Here is an 18,706-nt window from a genome sequence, read left to right on the forward strand (position 1 = left end):
TGATTGATCTTCAAATATCATATTTTGCTATTGGTTAGATGGTTCAAGAACAATGTTTTGCTATTATTTTCAGTACTTTTACCTCTCAAACAAACCAATATCACATTTCGATCGTATGTACTTGAACTCTACCCGGGAAATGAGAGATTTTCGATATCGATTTGTATTGAATCGATGGCGAACACTATCGTCAGATAAAGCACTATAAAGGAAATCTGAATCTGGTTGATAGGGATGCTCACGCAGAAATGACGCTTGTTTAACCCTTTGGAGCCGGAGGGGTCATATATGACCCCGGCGATTAAACCGAGCATAACAAACGTGTTCGACACCAGCGAGGTTGCGTCGGCAGCGTCGAAAAAAATCGGCTCCAAAAGGTTAAAACAATAAAACGCATGATTGATTTACAAACTAAGAATTCACTTATTCCAAAGTTGTATTTGTTTGTTCTTACTTAGAGTTTATCGATAAAAACAACTCATTATCATCATTTCACGTTAGAAACTTCAATCGTTTCTACAAAATGAAGTTCACAATCTTCCTATAACTTTCGAACTGTTCGTCCAATCAAGTGAGTGATTGTTTTTGGGATATACAAATGTGTTGGAAATAACATGATGTTGTTGATGGAGCATCGAATAACTTATGAAAATAGCGCATCTTCTTACATATTGAGAGACTCATGAAGATAAATTCCGAATATCTCGGAAACGGTTACTTTCGGAAAGGTTATTACAGTAGACGTTCGGTCAGTGCAAGCGGTTTAACTGCAATGCTTTTTAACTGCAAGCACCTACAAATGTCAAAATGGTGCGCCATGTTAGCCCAAATGAACAGACGGATGAGGTTCACGTTCATTTAACGTCAGTTGATGGTTTGTTGATACTGTCAGGCGTTCCAGTTATCGGATTTTTGTTCGCTAAGGGAAACAAAAACATGTTGCAGTTATCGAACGTCTACTGTATCTTTGATATCCTACTAAAATTTGAAAACGGTCTGATGAAAGTTCCAAACCCCGACTACCTATCGCGTAAGAATACAAAACTAAGGTTAACAGAGAAGAAAGAAAAGCTAATGACCGGATGAACGGGAAGATTGTCAATGTATTCTTGTTTTGTTTCACACCAGACAAGACTTAACAATTGTGCCACAAAACTAACCCAACATCATCTAGACTCTAGAAAATACTGTGCTGTTGCGTCAACAGGTTCTTCGCCACAGCTTCCAGCAGAAAGTATGTTCTTTAAAACGCTGCAAAGCACTGCTGGTTTGGGAAGAATTTGGCAGATTATAACTAAACGATAACTCTGTTGCAGTTTTTTCAAACAAATATGACGCCGTCCCCAAATAACGCGTCGCTCAAGAGTGAGGGAAAAGTACAACCGAACGTTACGGTCCATACGTTCGGGCTGTTCGGGTTCTTTTTCCGATCAGCCTAAATAGCTGTGTAGTGTCGGTAGCGGTTGTCTCAATTGGCTAAGAATAACACTACGGACCGCCTGATCCAGTGGTAAGAGCCCACCAAACAGGTGACCCCTAATTCATGGTGTTACGCGGCTTTATGCTTACCGTGCCAAGGAATGAATGGTAAGGGGGGGTCTAACAAAAACCTAACCACAAACGAAGCCTGTGGAGAATTACTTAAGGCGTCCTCCACAGTATTACGCCCTTACTGCCTTTCCTTATGGATGACTTTAAGCTAGCTATTGTACTCAGCATCTTTTCGCTGATGTTTACCAGTAATGCTACGATGATTACATCATCTGAAGTAGCTCAAACATTAATTTGAGATGCTTCAGTTTGATGGATTACTTAGGTAGTACAGTTCATGGATAACTTAACATAAAATTGCACCTAACCCAACTCTCATGAGCAGAATTTGTCATGAGTTGACTGATTGGTATGTGTCAGATGAGGAGTCTCTATTTGACCTTTTTTGCACTTTTGAGTGTTCCTTCGCAAAATTTGCATATTCAGGCGTCCCTGCTCAAGGGAACCTGCACTTATTGGTTACGACCACATTGTATGGATAACTCGCTTCCATTTCTATTCCAAGAGGGTCTCATTGTGGTTTTGTACCTACAACGCCTTCCATTGTGGTAAACTATAATTAATGCTTTGAGAGAAGCTGGTCCTCTGCGGTCTGAGCAAGAGGTATTCCTGAATGGAACTCTGCTCTGTTCAAGTTCAAAATATCTTCGGATAAACCATTCTTTTGTATAGTTACGAATCTCTATCTTTTGCTCGAGAATTATAGCTATATAATCGACTTAGTTCCGCTTACTTCAAATCTCCAGAAGCAAATGGGGTTTTGTCCTATTTTTATTCAGAGGGATTTGAGTATTTCAAACATGTTTTGAACTTTTGTAGTTTTCTATCGGATAATTTCATAACGTGAAATTACTCCATAGTTTTATCCCGAAAGGGTGCGTGCATTGTATAAAGAAGGGATGAGTTCCAGATTTATCTGGTTACCTCGTTTTTTCTGAAATGCTTGAAACGCATAGTCGATTAACACATCTGTGATGTTCGTCTGGCTATCATGCCTATTCATGTGAACTCACATACCTCCCAATTTGGGATGTCCACAGTGACTCTTTTACACAAAGTTGTATACGTTTTCAAGAAAGTACTCACTCAAACGTAGTTTTTTCTTGAGTGATTTCTTGAATATTGAGGACGCTTTTGATGACGTGTCTTTCAATGTCATATTGAAAGTCGCATGACGCCACAAGCTACCTCCAATGAGCTATAGGCTCTCTTTACGCTTATGCGTTTTACAGTGTCCTTTTCAGGGCACTGATTAAACCTGTTGTGGTATGAGCTATGAGCTCTCGTGGCGCTTATGCGTTCATTCCCTCTTCTAGGGTACCCCTTCCTATTTCATCACCTTTCCCTATCCTAATTCCCATCCCTTGTCCCATTCTCCCTCAGGTAAATGATGAAATTGGCTTATATGTATGGCGATGGCAGAAATGTCCCAAATGGAGGATTACATGCCTCTGGAGCCGGCCTTCTGATACCTGAACCCAACATCATCTAGATTCTAGAAAATACTGTGCTGTTGAGTCAACAGGTTCTTCGCCACAGCTTTCAGCAGAAAGTATGTTCTTTAAAACGCTACAAAGCACTGCTGGTTTGGGAAGAATTTGGCAGATTATAACTAAATGATAACTCTTTTGTAGATTCTTCAAACAAATATGACGCCGTCCCCAAATTACGCGTCGCTCAAGGGAGAGGGAAAAGTACAACCGAACGTTACGGTCCATACAACAATTTTAGGACTTTCATACAAAAATGCGTACCGGAAGAGGGGGGGGGGGGGGGGGTTGTTAAAACATGACGATTATAGCGTTGCGTTCTAAATGAATGCTATAAGTTTTGTTCTATGGCTTTTGACTCGAGTGGTCAGTATTACAAAAATGATCAAAATATTTCGCTTCAATATTAAAAACCCAACACATTTTGAAATTATTTTGTTACAAAAAATGCAGCAAATACTACAATAAATGTGTAAGGATATTTTGTTATAGGTAATTATTTCGATATACATAATGTAACAAATGCTGTTATATATCTGTTTGAATAAATAATACAAGTTTTGTTTTTAAAATAATAACAAATTTTGTTACAATTTTGTTATGGTTATTCACATATACGAATCCTTCCAACAACATTATATCAAAATGTGTTATTTCTAACAACGGTTGTAATAATTTTGTCATAATCTTGTTAGGAGCTTCTGGTCGGGTTTCTTTGCCTTCCATTGAATGAATTTGTATATTGTGAGGCAAGTTCAATGACACTCATTGCCCGAGTCGAGAAAAATTTGCCGACCGGAACGGGTATCGAACCCGCCGTCTCCGGATTGGCGATCCAAAGCCTTAATCACTAGGCTAACTGGAGACCGACATACATCGTGCTGAAAAAGTAAACTTTTGGCAACTCGTTATATAAATAACTATTATCATATTCATTTGGTTTTTTTTTTTATTTATTCAACTTTTTACATAACGATAGTTAAGCTAAATTATCAGTTTTTTTTTTGTGGAGTGACCAGATGGAGCTGCAGGACAGCAAAAACCCACACACAGGAAATTTACTATGAAATAAGCGTGTTCAGGCACATTAAATTACTTTTTAAACAAAATGTAACAGTTCAACAACTGCTTCTTGTCTAGAATAGCTACATTACATCTAAAGGTTCCATAAAAATGTTAACGACACATTCTACCGTGACGTTACAACGTTTTGACGTCTTTTTGGTAAGATTTTTCACTATGATCCGTGAATTCGACCATAAACCCTCAAATATTTTTGCATATTCGGATTCGAATTTCCAATAAGTATGATCTTTTTTTTTTTTTTTACTTGTTCGTTTACTTGGAAGGCTCGGGCGCCACATGGGCATAACTGAGCCGAAATCTTTTGTTTTTACAATGAATTTACATTTTACAATTTATTACTGCCTTAAAACTATGTTAGTTTGGGAAGCCGAAGTACTCGCGGCTGTTTCGAGGTTAAGGATTGAAAAAAAAAATTAAATTGGGAAGGAGGGATTTATGGGTTTTAAACTAAATTATTTGCTAACTTATACTAAAACATTGATGGGACAAATTGTCCATATCTGTAACGGAACCAAAAAGAAAAGACTTTATCGGTAGAAAACGACAAGAAGAGGACAAACGGAAGGGGGGTGACGACAGACAGGGGCGAACAACAAAACCAAAAGGCGGACAACAAAAGCAAGGAACGAACTACATCAAACTCTGACATCAACACGTTTCAAAAACTGATAAATCAGGTTCATGTATTCCAAATCAAGTCCTGCCAACACTTCTCTAACGGGTTTCTGTTGTTTTCCTCGGACTCGGAGAATTTCATGCAGCTCAGATCTGACCTCATGATACTCATTGCATCCCCACACGACATGTTCGATATCCTGGTAAGCCACACCACAGACACAGAGATTGCTTTCTGAGAGCCCAATTCGGAAGGTGTGTGCGTTCAACAAATAGTGGTTGGACATCAACCGACACATCACACGAATGAAATCGCGGCCTAAATCCAACCCTTTGAACCATGGCTTCTTCGACACCTGTGGAATGATGGAGTGCAACCATCTACCCATGTCTCCATCTCTCCATTTGTGTTGCCAGCTGATCAAGGTCTCCTGACGGGCCAATGCAAAAAATTCGTCGAAGGCGATTTGACGCTCGTAAATATCGCGTTTGCTAGCGCCCACCTTAGCCAGAGAGTCCGCTTTCTCTTTGCCCGGGATTGAACAATGTGAAGGGACCCAAGCTATGGTGATGATGTATGAGCGTTTGGACAAAGCACTCAAGACTTGGCGTATTCCTTTCAGGAAGTACGCTGAGTGCTTCATCGGTTTCATTGACCGAACAGCCTCCAGAGAGCTTAGAGACTGTCGGTAAAAATGAAGTAGTGCTCAGGTGGAAGAGTGCGAATGTACTCTAAGGCGTAGTATATAGCCGCGAGCTCAGCAATGTATACCGAACATGGCTTTTGAAGCATGAAGGTGGCGCTATGAAATTCGTTGTAGACACCGAATCCAGTCGAATCATCGGTTTTGGAACCATCTGTGAAGAACTGCCTGGCCCCGCTAACATGCCCGAACTTACTTGCAAAAATTTGTGGAATACCTATGGAACGAAAAGATTCCGGTATACCGGTGATCTCATCCCTCATAGAGAGATCAAAATCCACAAAGGAGCTGTCGAAGTCTGAGAAGTTGTCACGATTGGTGTTAACCGGAGATGGGCTTACCTCCAGCGTCATGTACCAGTAGTACACACTCATAAAACGAGTTTGGGGATTCTGTTCGAGCAGCTTTTCGAAGTTTTCTATGACTAACGGATTCAGAACCTCGCATCGGATGAGGAACCGGAACGACAACTCCGCAAAGCGGTCTGTCAGAGGCTGTACACTAGCGTGGTTCAAAAAATCGTTTTTGCTCCACACCGCTTATTCGATTCATAACCAGATTCTATGCCTTCTCCTAAAATTTGAGCTGATTTGGTTGAAAATTGAGAGTGCACAAGCCCTTCAAAGTTTGTATGGGAATTACTATGGGAAAACGATGTTTTTCATTCAATCGACTGTAGTATTTTCCCAAGTGCTCTAGAGCGTTAGTTGACCCACAGATAACAGATGTTTATGCTAGTACAAATTTTCCGCAGAATCCTGTGTAAATGTTCAAAACGATATACTTTGGCTCACTACCGCCATCTACTCAACTGATTGCGACATTACATCTAACTTGAATGCAAAAATAGTTCAAAGTTCCACTTTCATTCAAGATCGAATACAATCTTGAATGTAAAATTGCGTAGTGCATGCAATCTTGAAAGCGATCACTGACTATCGATCACTGCGCCATCTCTAAATGATTGCCACATGAGTTTCAGCTGCTCGTTACATACAAAATGGCTGTTGAGCATTTTTACACACATTGCCAATATAAGCATAAACGTCTGTTATCTGTGGTTGACCCTTGGTTCCTCTAGGTTACTCTATCAGCTACAACTTTGCCGAAGACTGCATTCAAGTTGCATGTATCATTAATAAGTTACCGATTTTTATCCAGAATCGAAATCTTTACTCATGATGCTTAAACTAATCGGTGGGCATCACTGCATTTTGCTGTGAAACATAGTAGCCATGATTTCAGTGTGCTATCTTTGGCGCCATATGCAGCAATGTTGCCTGCTGGGAAGCTGGAGTATCATGGCTTAAGTTCGTCCAGTTGGATACAAATCGATAACTAATTAATGAGGCGTCTGATTTGAATGTGGTCTTCGGCAAAGTTGTAGCTGAGAGAGTAGCCTAGGAGTACCAAGTGTCAACTAATCCTCTAGGGCACTTGGGAAAATACTACGGTCAATTGAATAAAAAACATCGTTTTCCCATAGTAATTCCCATACAAACTTTGAAGGGCTTGTGCACTCTCAATTTTCAACCAAATGAGTTCAAATTTTGGGAGAAGGCATAGAATCTGGTTACGAATCGAATAAGCGGTGTGGAGCAAAAACGATTTTTTGAACCACGCTACTGTACACCAGCAAGTACCTCTAAACTCATAAGTATGATCTGTTGAACAGTTAGTTTTCATTGGAAAAGTATGTTAAAAAGGTATGTTAGAATGGGAACGTTGTAACGTCACGCTACTCATTACCATTTTTAACATACTTTTCCAATGAAAACTAACTGTTCAACAGGTCATACTTATTGTAAATTTTACAAGGAATCCGAATATGCAATAATATTTGAGGGTTTACGGTCTAATTTACAAGTTATAGTGGAAAATCTGACCGAAAAGGCGTCAAAACGGCGTAACGTCACGGTAGAATGTGTCTAACACAGAAAGTTAACAGCTAATACTAGTAGGTAAGAATGAGGTAAGCCGCGGCCCGTGGCGCAGAGGCTACACGTTCGCTTCTTAAGCGGATGGTCATGGGTTCGATCCCAGCCCCGGCACTTGCAATTTTTCGTCAGCTATTCTTCCCCCCGAGAATGGATGACACCTGACCCTCTTCTGAGCATATGCTCTAACGAACCCTTGGATATCGGCGGAGGAGGAACAACAGCCACACATCAACATCATCGTGCTCTTTATTCTACCAAGGACAGGGTAGAAAAAGTGAAAGGAGCACAAAGGCAAAACCAGTTCGAATATGAATATACAGGTCGGACTCGATTATCCGGAGTCGGGTTCAGGCGCTTCCCATAATAATATCTCGCAAACGGTATGCTGTAAGAAGCTGAAATTTTGTCTGGGCACTAACCAAAGTTGACTTGACAAAATGTCAAAATTTCAGCTTTATACAGGGTGCGGCAGGAAAAAATGCGAAAAGTTCAAGACACTATTACACGCTAAATATAGGATATATATGTGTATTTTTTCATGACAGTGTATCAGTCAATGTCTATATTCTAGCACTGAAAAATAAAAATGAACATATTTGATGTTTAACATGTTATAATGTAGGGCTTATAAGCGGATATCAATAAACTGCGCGCCCAATGGTCATTAAACAAAATGACTATAACAGTAACAAAATTAGCTCAAATTCGATGAACAACCAGACCACACTGATCCAGAGCCATGTAGTTTCACATACCAGATGAAATAAGTACATATATTTGATGATATTGTAGAGAAAATCAAAAATTTTGTTTTATCAGATGCGAAATTTAGCGACCTGTGCGATTTTCTGCGGTTTGAAAATTCTGATTGTCTTCATCTTCAGGCGCCGCCCTGTAAAGGTTAGTGACCAAAATGGGAAATTTTTTAACTAACTTTTCAGAAAACTATCCTATTATAGATCATGGAACATTGAAACATAGATTGGTTAATGTCAAATGGACGAAAATGAGGTTTGAAGTTGAAAAACACTTTCGCATTTTTTCCTGCCGCATACTGTAGAGCATTCCGTTGCCCAGATATATGTTTGAGAAGCATCCGCACTCGACTCCGGATAATCGAGTCCGACCTGTAATAGAAAACATTTAGGCGCTGTACAAAGTGAAAGTGCAACTGCCAATTGGAATCGCTCACGTAGTGCCCTAGTGGACAAAGAGCTGTAAATTAGGTTAAGTGGTTCAAGAATAAAAAAAGAATGAGTTAAGAACTTTATGATCATAACGACGTATAGAAGTTGCAAGAATAGAATTACAATCTAGTCCGCGATTGATCAATTTCACCCCGCTAATCAATTTGACCCCAGTCTACGGTAATATATTTTTTTCTACTTCGGACTCGGACGCAGGACATATTTCTATGCTATAACCGTTCTTCTAATGCCGTAAAATCAGCTAATTCTCTTGCAAATTATACCATCATATATTTATTGTACAACAGATCCCATCTTTAAACCGCTCTAGTGAAGTTTACAAAACAAATCTTATCGAGACTTCACTTAATTTATGCCAACTAAAGCCTGTATCCGCAATAATCGGGACACTGAAATATGGCTGCGACTCTGCAATATATACATTAAAATTGGTCAAATTTTGCTTGATAATATCTCAAGATATGTTTATTTCACCTGCAAAATTTCAATTGAATCGGTGAAGTACCTTTTGTTGTAGCAATGAAACAGTAGAACGCGAGCAATTGAATTTTGTACAGCCCCTGGTTTAGCTTGTCAGCGCTGTAACTTTTGAATTTGGCAAAAGAAATGGCTGGAATTTTGAACACAAACCTCTCAATATACATCCCTTGCATAGGCAAAATTTCAAAAAAATCGATGCACTATCAACAATTTTATAGCCGAAACATATATTGGGGCTAACCGTGATTTTAGCCCCTCAGACAACAATTAGTGAGCACCCCTTATTGTTTCGATTGTATTGTTGAAAGTACTTCACCAATAATCACCAAATTTTGCAGGGATAATATACACATAATCAACTACATTCTGTGAAAATTTCATGAAAATTGGCAGAGATATTCAAAAGTTATGAATGGGTAAACATCGCACATGAAAAACATGAAACATTTTCACTAACACTATCCCCTATCAACACCAGTGTCTTTCAATCCAATCGATAAAAGTTGATGAAATATTGCAAGAAGGTGTCTCTATAAGTATCATAACTGCTCACGAAATTTCATAATTATACTCACAGAACTTTGAATTGTAGCGGAAAAGAACCATCTAGTAGGGGTATTAGGGGCATAATGGACACCCGGGGCGAAATGGACACCCCTGTTTTTGCCGAAACCGTTGACTTTTATGTAAAACTTTTAATGCATAAGTGTAAAGGAACAAGTCATTGTTATATTTTTCTAAAGTACCATTTATATTCCTTCAAAATAACCAAAATATCATTGAAATTGAAATATTGTTTTCATATGGTGGATTTCTTATAATTTCAAAGCAGCAGCAAATAAGGTATTACGAGTGTTTGAGTGTGTTCACCATACAAACAAGTGAATTGTTAGCTTATCTACATGTATACGCAGATTTAACAATGGATGAAGTATTACATTTTTGATCAGAACTTACTGAAAATAACAATTTAAATGTTGTAGTCGATTCGGGGCGAAATGAACACTGACAATTAAGAATGGATGTAAGCGCGTTGCATACTGTTAGGCGTTTTAGAGAGTTTGAAAAAAATCAATCCGATTATTTTTGCCTAAAATTTATTTAATTAATTTTGAAGTTATGTAAACTCGTCTAAGATGGAGTATTATATCTGTGGTATTGATCTCCGTTGGCAAATTACTTAACTGGTCGATATTCTCAAAGATACGGTATAAAATAAGCAGGGGTGTCCATTATGCCCCGATGGGTGTCCATTTCGCCCCGTACCTCTCCTGCCAGCCCCAAAAAACACACGGTTTTCAATTCATTATTTCTTCATAATAATGACATTCTAGCAGCTGTAAATGATTGAAATACGTAGGAAACAAGTTAAAGTTGTAAGCCAACTGATAATATGTAAAATTTTTGTCTGTTACACAGGCCTAACATACTCATTTCCTTAGGGTGTCCATTATGCCCCTAATCCCCCTATACGAATAAAAATTGGTGATGATTGTACAAAATCCTAAAAACCACGTCTGTTTGTTTCTCATCCACAGTTAAAAGTAATGCATCGATTTTAATGAAATTTTGCACAAATAATAAACATACATCAAAGAGTTCTCAGTTAATTTTTGATCAATTTTTATAGATTCAGTACAGAGTTACTGCCATACTTCTGTGTCCCGATTATTGCGGATACAGGCTTTATACCAAAAGTTCCTCCAAAACAAAAAAAAAATCTGTCATACCACGTGAAATGTAAGACTGCAGATCAAGCATATCACGGAATTTCATGAAAAAAAAAATGTCGTGGCATTATTCAATTTCCACCACTTCCGGTGTAAATTTCCGTCAGTTTACCAATCACCAATCAATAATGGTGATTAGTGATGGAAAATTAATGATGTCTTCGATAACCATTTCTTACTAGGGGCAGAAAAGTTAGCACTTAACTAAATGACATTTTTATGACATTTACCATCCCTGCTGCAGACACAATAGTTTCCCGAGAAGAAGAAAAAAAACTCAATAAAAGCATATTTTGATATGGAGATCAAAAAGTTATATTGGTTTCTTTGACAAGAGGTAAGAGCACTAATTTAATTTATTTGTTCTCCAATTTAATTATTTTGTTCTCCAATTTTGCGAAAGCATATCTCAAACGCATGAGTATTTTCACCGACGGGTTTTCAAGATTGCGCAAAAGTATCAAATCGTATGAAAATGATACCTTTTGAAGTAATCTTTCGTATGAATTTAGAAGTTCTGTTAGGTATTCATCACTTAAGGCGAAACTGGATCCATTTCCGGTTTTTGATTTTTATAAAATAACGAAGCAATATTTTCAAAATCGGTTTTCGTGCACATGTAGAGTATGGATCAAGGTATCTCCTGATTTTTTCCAGAAGGAAAATGTTTTTCGTTTTTGCAGAAACAATTTTTTAACAAATTTTCACAAAAAAATGGTTTCTGCAAAACGAAAAACATTTTCCACCTGGAAAAAAAAATAGGAGATACCTTGATCCATACTCAACATGTGCACGAAAACCGATTTTGAAAATATTGCTTCGTTATTTTATAAAAAAATCGAAAACCAAAAAAAAAATGAGGAAATGCTTCCAGTTTTGCCTTAAGATTTGCGTATTTTGGATTTTTGTTTTTTTTTTTTCATTAACTAACCTATTTTAAAATAGGTTTCCATAAACATTTAAAAGACGGGTCTCCTGATTTTTATGCTGGTGGAAAATGTTTTCCATTTCTAAAAAAAAAACCTTTTTTAAGAAATTTTGCTCAAAATTATTTTTGGAAAAACTGACAAGATGTTCCAGGAGGAAAAAAAAATATTCAAGAGATACCTCCTGAAATGTCGTTCAAAACGCATCCAGTTTCGCCTTAAAACCAGTTGCAGAAATCAAAATAGCACTGTTCACATTTGGTGGCGGGTAATTAAAACTATGGGAACCAATCAGCTTATTTTACGAAACCATCTCACGACACCGCTTCATCTGCTATCCATGAATTCAAATCACCAACGAATCGGAAATTCCGCTGCCGCCACTAGCCAACACTGAAGTAGTTCAGCTGAAACGTTAATATTTCATCAACTTTGATGCTATTTCTTCTTTGAATACCGCGCTCCCTCGGGGGAGTAGAATTTCACACTTTCACGCGACTTGAATGGGAGATCCCGTGAATCGAAAAGAACACCGAAAAAAAAAAGTAACTCGGACAGACAGGCATGCAGCATAAGGTGGTGCTTCTCCATTAAGCAGACAGTTTGATATTCGCGCGCATAAAATTTAACTGCAACTATTGCACTTAATTATAAATTCCACTCCAGAGCTCTACGAGTGCAGGATGAAAAATGCTGTGGTCAGGATTTTAACTAGATCGACTGTGAGGGGAACTGTGCCAGGAACTGAATGTTTTACAACGTGAATATTGATAGCATTTCTTCCACCATGCTAAAGTTTTCCAGAATGCACAATTTTCTTATTTGAATCCACTATTTGGCTTACAACATTTCTTCACTTCACAGCACATCACATCACATTAAAAAAAAGCTCATATATGAGCCTCTTATCACTACTGTTCTGAATGCAGATTATCCCGAAGGGTGAAGTCCTGGTTCAGCAGTTTTACTGCTTCGAACAGCAGAATTCCAAGTCAGAACCCCAAGGAAGAGCAAAGTGTTTCACCACAGAGGATTTCCAGAGAGAAGTCGCGATTTTCACGTCTCGTCGGCACCGAATCCCACGGCTAACTGAGCTGAACTGGACGGCCAAACGCCACTGCATGCCAGCTAAAGTGTAATGTTTCATTTTTTTTGCCCCGCGAAGCGCGCGGTATTTTCTGATCCTCGCTGCTGGTGCTGCTGCTGCTGCTGAGTGAAACGAAACGCGATGGTGCCTCGTGTGCGTGATGATGATGTGGGAACTCACCGCATCGCCGCTTCGGTGAAATGTGCTGTGCATACGACGACTTGTTGGTTCCAGATCAGCTCTTATGGGGTGGTGTTTTGAATATTTTTAATCCTTTGATTGCATTACGCCAGTTCATGCGAATTCTGAAACAAAGTGTTATTTATTCTTCATTGATATTCTTGATTTGTGCTTGAATAGCGATCGGATTACGTCATACTTTGAGATGTGATAATGTTATGCAGTAGTTCCAAATAGAATAGGAATGTTGGAGAGATAAATGATCTGCCGATTTCAGTTTTCCTAATCAATCATGAAAATCATTTAATTTTCGACTCGATCAAAATGCAGCATTTCATTGTGCAAAGTTTTTCGTTGCGAAAGACTAACGAATAACCATGCGCCTCCATGTCTCCATGAGCTGTGAAAATAGCACAAAACTCATAGATATTTTAAGGCTAGAGCATTCATCATCATTTTTCGGTAATAGAAAATCAGTTTTTCGTTGTAAATCAAAACAATGACCACGAAAATGTATTCACTGTACTACAATACATATACATACGTGGAATGCAGTGAATTCATTTTCGTCGCAAAAATGTTTGATTTGAACGAAAAAACTGCTTTCAAGTGTTTGATGATGATGATGATTTTAATGACGAATGGTTCCACGTTAAACTTTTAAATTTGATATCATTGTTTATGTCCAGATCGCTGTCACTGTGATTGTCTTGTATTCTATGTACTTGGGTTGATTTTTTGCTACCGTGATTTCGGGTGAAATTGATCACTTTTCACTGTTTTTAGCGTCTCATTTTTGAATGGCAACCGATATGATCAAACTCAATGCTTTCAAACAAGTACGACCATGGATTGCATCTGTCAGTGAGGTTGAAACTTTTACTGCAAATCGTTATAAAGTAATGATTATGATTTTGAATGAAAAATGAATGATTATGCGTTCGGGGTGAAGTTGATCAGTCATTAAGTGCCCTTGCAAGAGCTGAAAATACTTTTTCCAACTAAGTGTGACATCTTAGAATGCAATAAGCTACGCGAAACTTTTACATATTTTCTAAATGTTTAATTAATTTAGCTAAATCCGGCGAAACGCCTGAAAGTATGCAAGTTTCACAGAAAATAAGTAAAATCTTAAGAAAATTGTACATTTATGCATAACTTTGAATATTTATAGATTTTTTGATGACGAAATCTGGTTTAAAGAAATTGTCCAGCTAGAAACATTCATTCAAATGTTCATTGCATGTGCGATACTACCACGACATGGAAAGTGCTAACGTGTCTTTCAATATTGCTTACCTCACAGTTTGAGAAAATATCGAGTTTAATACAAAAATATGTAATTAATTTGCCATAAAACTTGTTAATTCATCATTTAATAACTCTTGAGTCAGATGACGGTCACTTTCCATCTATTGTTTTCAGTTTAAAGCGTTATATTTCGCAAGTAGAATTGGACCTCACGACGATCAATTTCACCCGAAATCACGGTAAGCTATCCCGGATAGAAAAGAATTACGAATGGCAAGTTCTACAATTAAAATAAAATTAGTGAATGTCAATATTTACAATTTATAAAATAAAAGACAAAAGGGTAAGCACAATAACTGACATTGTTCGATGAAATAACTAAAGAATGCCAAATTTTAACATTACAATGGCAAACCACGAACAAAAAAAAAGGGTTGGAATTGCAAAATATACCATTACTAAGTTATGTTGTTGTTAAAACTGCGATGCATCGTCAATCTCGCTAGAAATCAACAATATCTTACCAATTACAAAACTAGCTATGATAGCAATATTAGAATGCCAATAATAGCTCGAATAACAGAGGTGAAGAAATAGAAACTTCACAGTATCTATTTAGGGAGGAAACGACAATTGAGTTTTGAAATTCTCTATCTATAACAATATTACCAGTTATCGCCTTTTATCATCAATCAAACGAATCTCAATTACCGTTAACCGAAGTAAGGGAAAACTCAATCCGCTTGACAATCATTGTTCAGCAAAACATACTGGACAAATAATATGCAGTAATTGAGTCTGAGGAAAAAGTCTCAAGTGTGATCGAAAAATCGGATAAGATTAAACAGAAATATTTGAATGTTTGTCAAACAAAGCCGTTTCTATGTTTCATTCCATCAGAGTCAAAACCACTGCCCCAACTTGAACAAAATATGATAATGATCGTACACAAGCTTAGAGATTTGTAAGCCTTGCGTATGGTAGACCTTGACGAATGGAAAAGTAAGATCTTCAAACTGGAAGTGATAAACAACATCTTAGAGACGGCCCGGTATGTCCAGATGATTTAAATCGCCAGCTACAAGCAGAGACTGAAGGATATCCAGGAGAAGGACTTCAGCACCGAGATCAGTTAACTAGAGAGCCAAAAGTACGACTTCATCATCGACGCCGGCACCGAGCAGACCAAGTCATGGTTGCTCCAACAAAATTTATATCAGGGATGATTTGTCGCCACTATCGATGGACATCTTTCGAGACCTCAAAATGCAATAAAGTTCGTTAAAACTCCAATATGTTTGGCCTAGTCGAAATGGAGTTATACTTGTCAAACAGTTGCAAGACTCCAGGCCTATCAAGGTGCAAAATCGAGCTGATTTGAATAAGCTTCTATCTAGCAGACAGTAAATTCTGTCAACACCACAGTAGCACATAGCTAACGTATCAAAATGGAGCACTTGAATAATGCTACAAATCACTATTTGGACAACGCATCTGCGCAGATAACCTCATCCGTTGGAATAACTATGTTGCAAATTAACATTCGAGGTATCAACAGCTATACTAAACTGGACACTTTTGGCATTTTTCTTCAAAACTTGAGCATAGTAGTCGATGTTGTGGTGATAGGAGAAACGTGGATCAAAGAAGGGTGATCAAAATTTTATAATACTCCTGGATATAAAAGTATCTACTCATGTCGAAGCAATTCCTCCGGCGGCCTAGCAGTATTTGTTCGAGATGGGTTAAACTTCAACGTTAAGAAAAACACGAAGGATAACGGATATCATCATGTAGCGGTAGAACTTCTGGCTTCTTCTAGTCGTGTCATAGTCCATGGCATCTATCGTCCACCTGGCTATGACGTCAACAGCTTTTTAAATCATGTTGAGAATATAGTATCTTCGGGAGACTCCCAATGGCCTTGCTTCTTGCTAGGCGATATGAATATTGCAGTGAATGATTTGGAATCTCAAGGAGCCCAACGTTATCTACAATTGTTGGCGTCATATAATATGATCGTGACAAACACGCACATTACGCGTCCAGCCAGCAATAACTTGCTCGATCATGTGGTTACCCAAGCAGATAATTCCAATCGCATCAAAAACTATACAATCGACTGCAGTCTTAGCGACCACCGCTATGTTCTCACACAATTCACTACAAAAATGACCAAGACTAGTAAAACGCTAACAAAAACTATGGTGAACCACCGATTGGTGAACTTTAGCTTCCAAAGGTTTCTACAGTCATCCGACTTCAGCTTACTCGACCCTAACGATCGTATCTCGCTTATCACCAATAAATACTCTCAGCTAGTAAACAGGTTTTCGAACACAATATCGGTTGAGGTCAAGGTGAAACCCAACACCTGCCCATGGTTTAACTTTGACATCTGGAAACTAAGTAAAATCTCCAATAACTTGTTTCAAAGATGGAAAAGAGATAGACCAAATACGCGCCTCAAAAGTCTTTTGGAACACGCGAACCACAAGCTAACCAACGCTAAACATCGTGCTAAATCAGCATATTATCAACGACTTTTCTCCTCGAACAACCCTAAACAACTTTGGAACAAAATAAACGAACTAATTGGTAGCACATCCGGGAAGGAAAAGTCACCAGTTCTCGAAGCTGATGGTATCGAAAGCGCCAACCCTGCTGATGTCGGACGAATCTTCAATTCCTTCTTTTCATCTGTTGGGGAGAAGCTTGCAAGCAACCTGGTTTCAGACGGAAACATCAACAAATTCAACACGATGACAACATCTAATAGATCAATGTTCATACGACCAACGTCTCAAATGGAAGTTTCTAACATCATCTCCGGATCGGATGTATCCAAGGCTACTGGAATAGATGGGTTCTCGGTTAGGGCGCTGAAACAAAACAGCGTAGCATTGTCTGCCATATTGTGTGATTGTTTCAATGACAGCGTTTCCTTGGGAATATACCCGAATTGTCTCAAAACGGCACTCGTGTTTCCTGTCTTCAAGGGAGGTAATCCAAAGGATCCAACAAACTATCAACCAATATCTGTTCTGTCATCAATCAACAAAGTTTTTGAGAAAATTCTATTCTTGCGGCTAAATGATTTCATGGATGTTACTGGATTGCTTTATCACCGTCAATTCGGATTTCGTCGAGGCACGTCAACTGAGGTTGCAGTATTAGAATTGGTTGATGATATTGCTTGCGCCATCGATCGTAAAGTGTCTGCAGGAACAGTATTTTTGGATCTTTCAAAGGCATTCGACACTATAAATCATCGAATTCTGTTAAAAAAGCTGGATGCATATGGAATTCGCGGAACTGCCAATGATCTTCTGCGCAGCTATTTAACAGATCGCTATCAACAAGTTATGGTCTCTGGAATAAGAAATTCATTCTGTGTCATTAGGTGTGGTGTACCGCAAGGTAGCAATCTCGGGCCTTTACTATTTTTAATATACGTTAACGATATAGCGAGGTTGCATTTGAAAGGAAAGCTGAGACTATTTACGGCGATACGGCAATTTCGTACGAAGCCAGCAATGCTTATGAGCTAAATCAATATATGTCAACCGAACTACAAATCATAATGAATTATCTGGAGAACAATCTGCTGGCGTTAAACCTGCAAAAAACCAAAATGATGCTCATTGGAATCAACGATGCCCAGTGTCGTCCAGTTTTGAGAGTTGGAGGAGTCGTAATTGAAGAAGTCAACCGTTTCAAATAGTTAGGCGTGCTCATTGACAATCATTTAAAATGGGACCTCCACATCCGTGAAATAGTTGCCAAGTGTGCATCACTGTGCGGGATACTACGTAAACTTTCATCGTTTGTGCCACGTCACGTCCTCTTGAAGATGTACTACGCGTTCATCCACTGCCGATATCAATACGGTATATCTGTTTGGGGCTCTTCGTACAACACGTACTTGAAGGAGATACAGGTACAGCAGAATCGGTGCGTGAAAGCCATTTACAGGTTACCATTGCTTCAACCTACAAACACCCTGTACAGTGCAATGGACCATAACATTCTCCCAGTTGTCGGGCTATATACCGTGAAGGTTGGAGTAACAATGTTTAAGATTGTCAACAACGAGAATCTTCACCACAATTGGCGTTTTACTGCAGTTCACCATCAGCATCAAACTAGACAAACTCATCTGCTACAGTGTAGTGGGTTTAGAACTGAAGTAGGAAGAAGAAGATTTGTGAACATGGGTCCAAGTATTTATAATCAGATACCGGATAGCATTAAGAATTCTGCTTCGATTAATATGTTCAAAAAAGGTATAACGAATTACATTAAAACCAATATCCAAAACTTTATTATACACTAATAGATAGATAGCAATAGCTAGTTCAACCTAACGAGCCTGGATAAAACAAAGAGGAGAAACGTCAAAATTGGAACAGGCGATTTAGTGTCATCCCCATCCATAGTTCCAATCGAGCAGGAGAC

General features: G+C 38.4%; 1 protein-coding gene across 31 annotated transcripts in view; it reads right to left on the minus strand.

Annotated features, from left to right (window-relative positions):
- Window positions 1–18,706, minus strand: part of LOC109404958 (basement membrane-specific heparan sulfate proteoglycan core protein) — a 305,493-nt gene that overhangs the window by 131,245 nt on the left and 155,542 nt on the right. For 5 of the 31 annotated variants that reach the window (XM_062858599.1, XM_062858598.1, XM_062858596.1 and 2 more), the window contains exon 1: window positions 12,755–12,884. The exons of 24 other annotated variants lie outside the window; for them this stretch is intronic. The gene's annotated coding sequence lies outside the window, so the exon portion shown is untranslated. Of the gene's footprint in view, window positions 1–12,754; window positions 12,885–18,706 lie in introns of those variants that run through there. 2 more of the 31 variants (XM_062858593.1, XM_062858595.1) reach the window with 2 other exon arrangements.

The sequence above is a fragment of the Aedes albopictus genome, chromosome 3, assembly GCF_035046485.1.
Source record: "Aedes albopictus strain Foshan chromosome 3, AalbF5, whole genome shotgun sequence".
Lineage (NCBI taxonomy): Eukaryota > Metazoa > Arthropoda > Insecta > Diptera > Culicidae > Aedes > Aedes albopictus.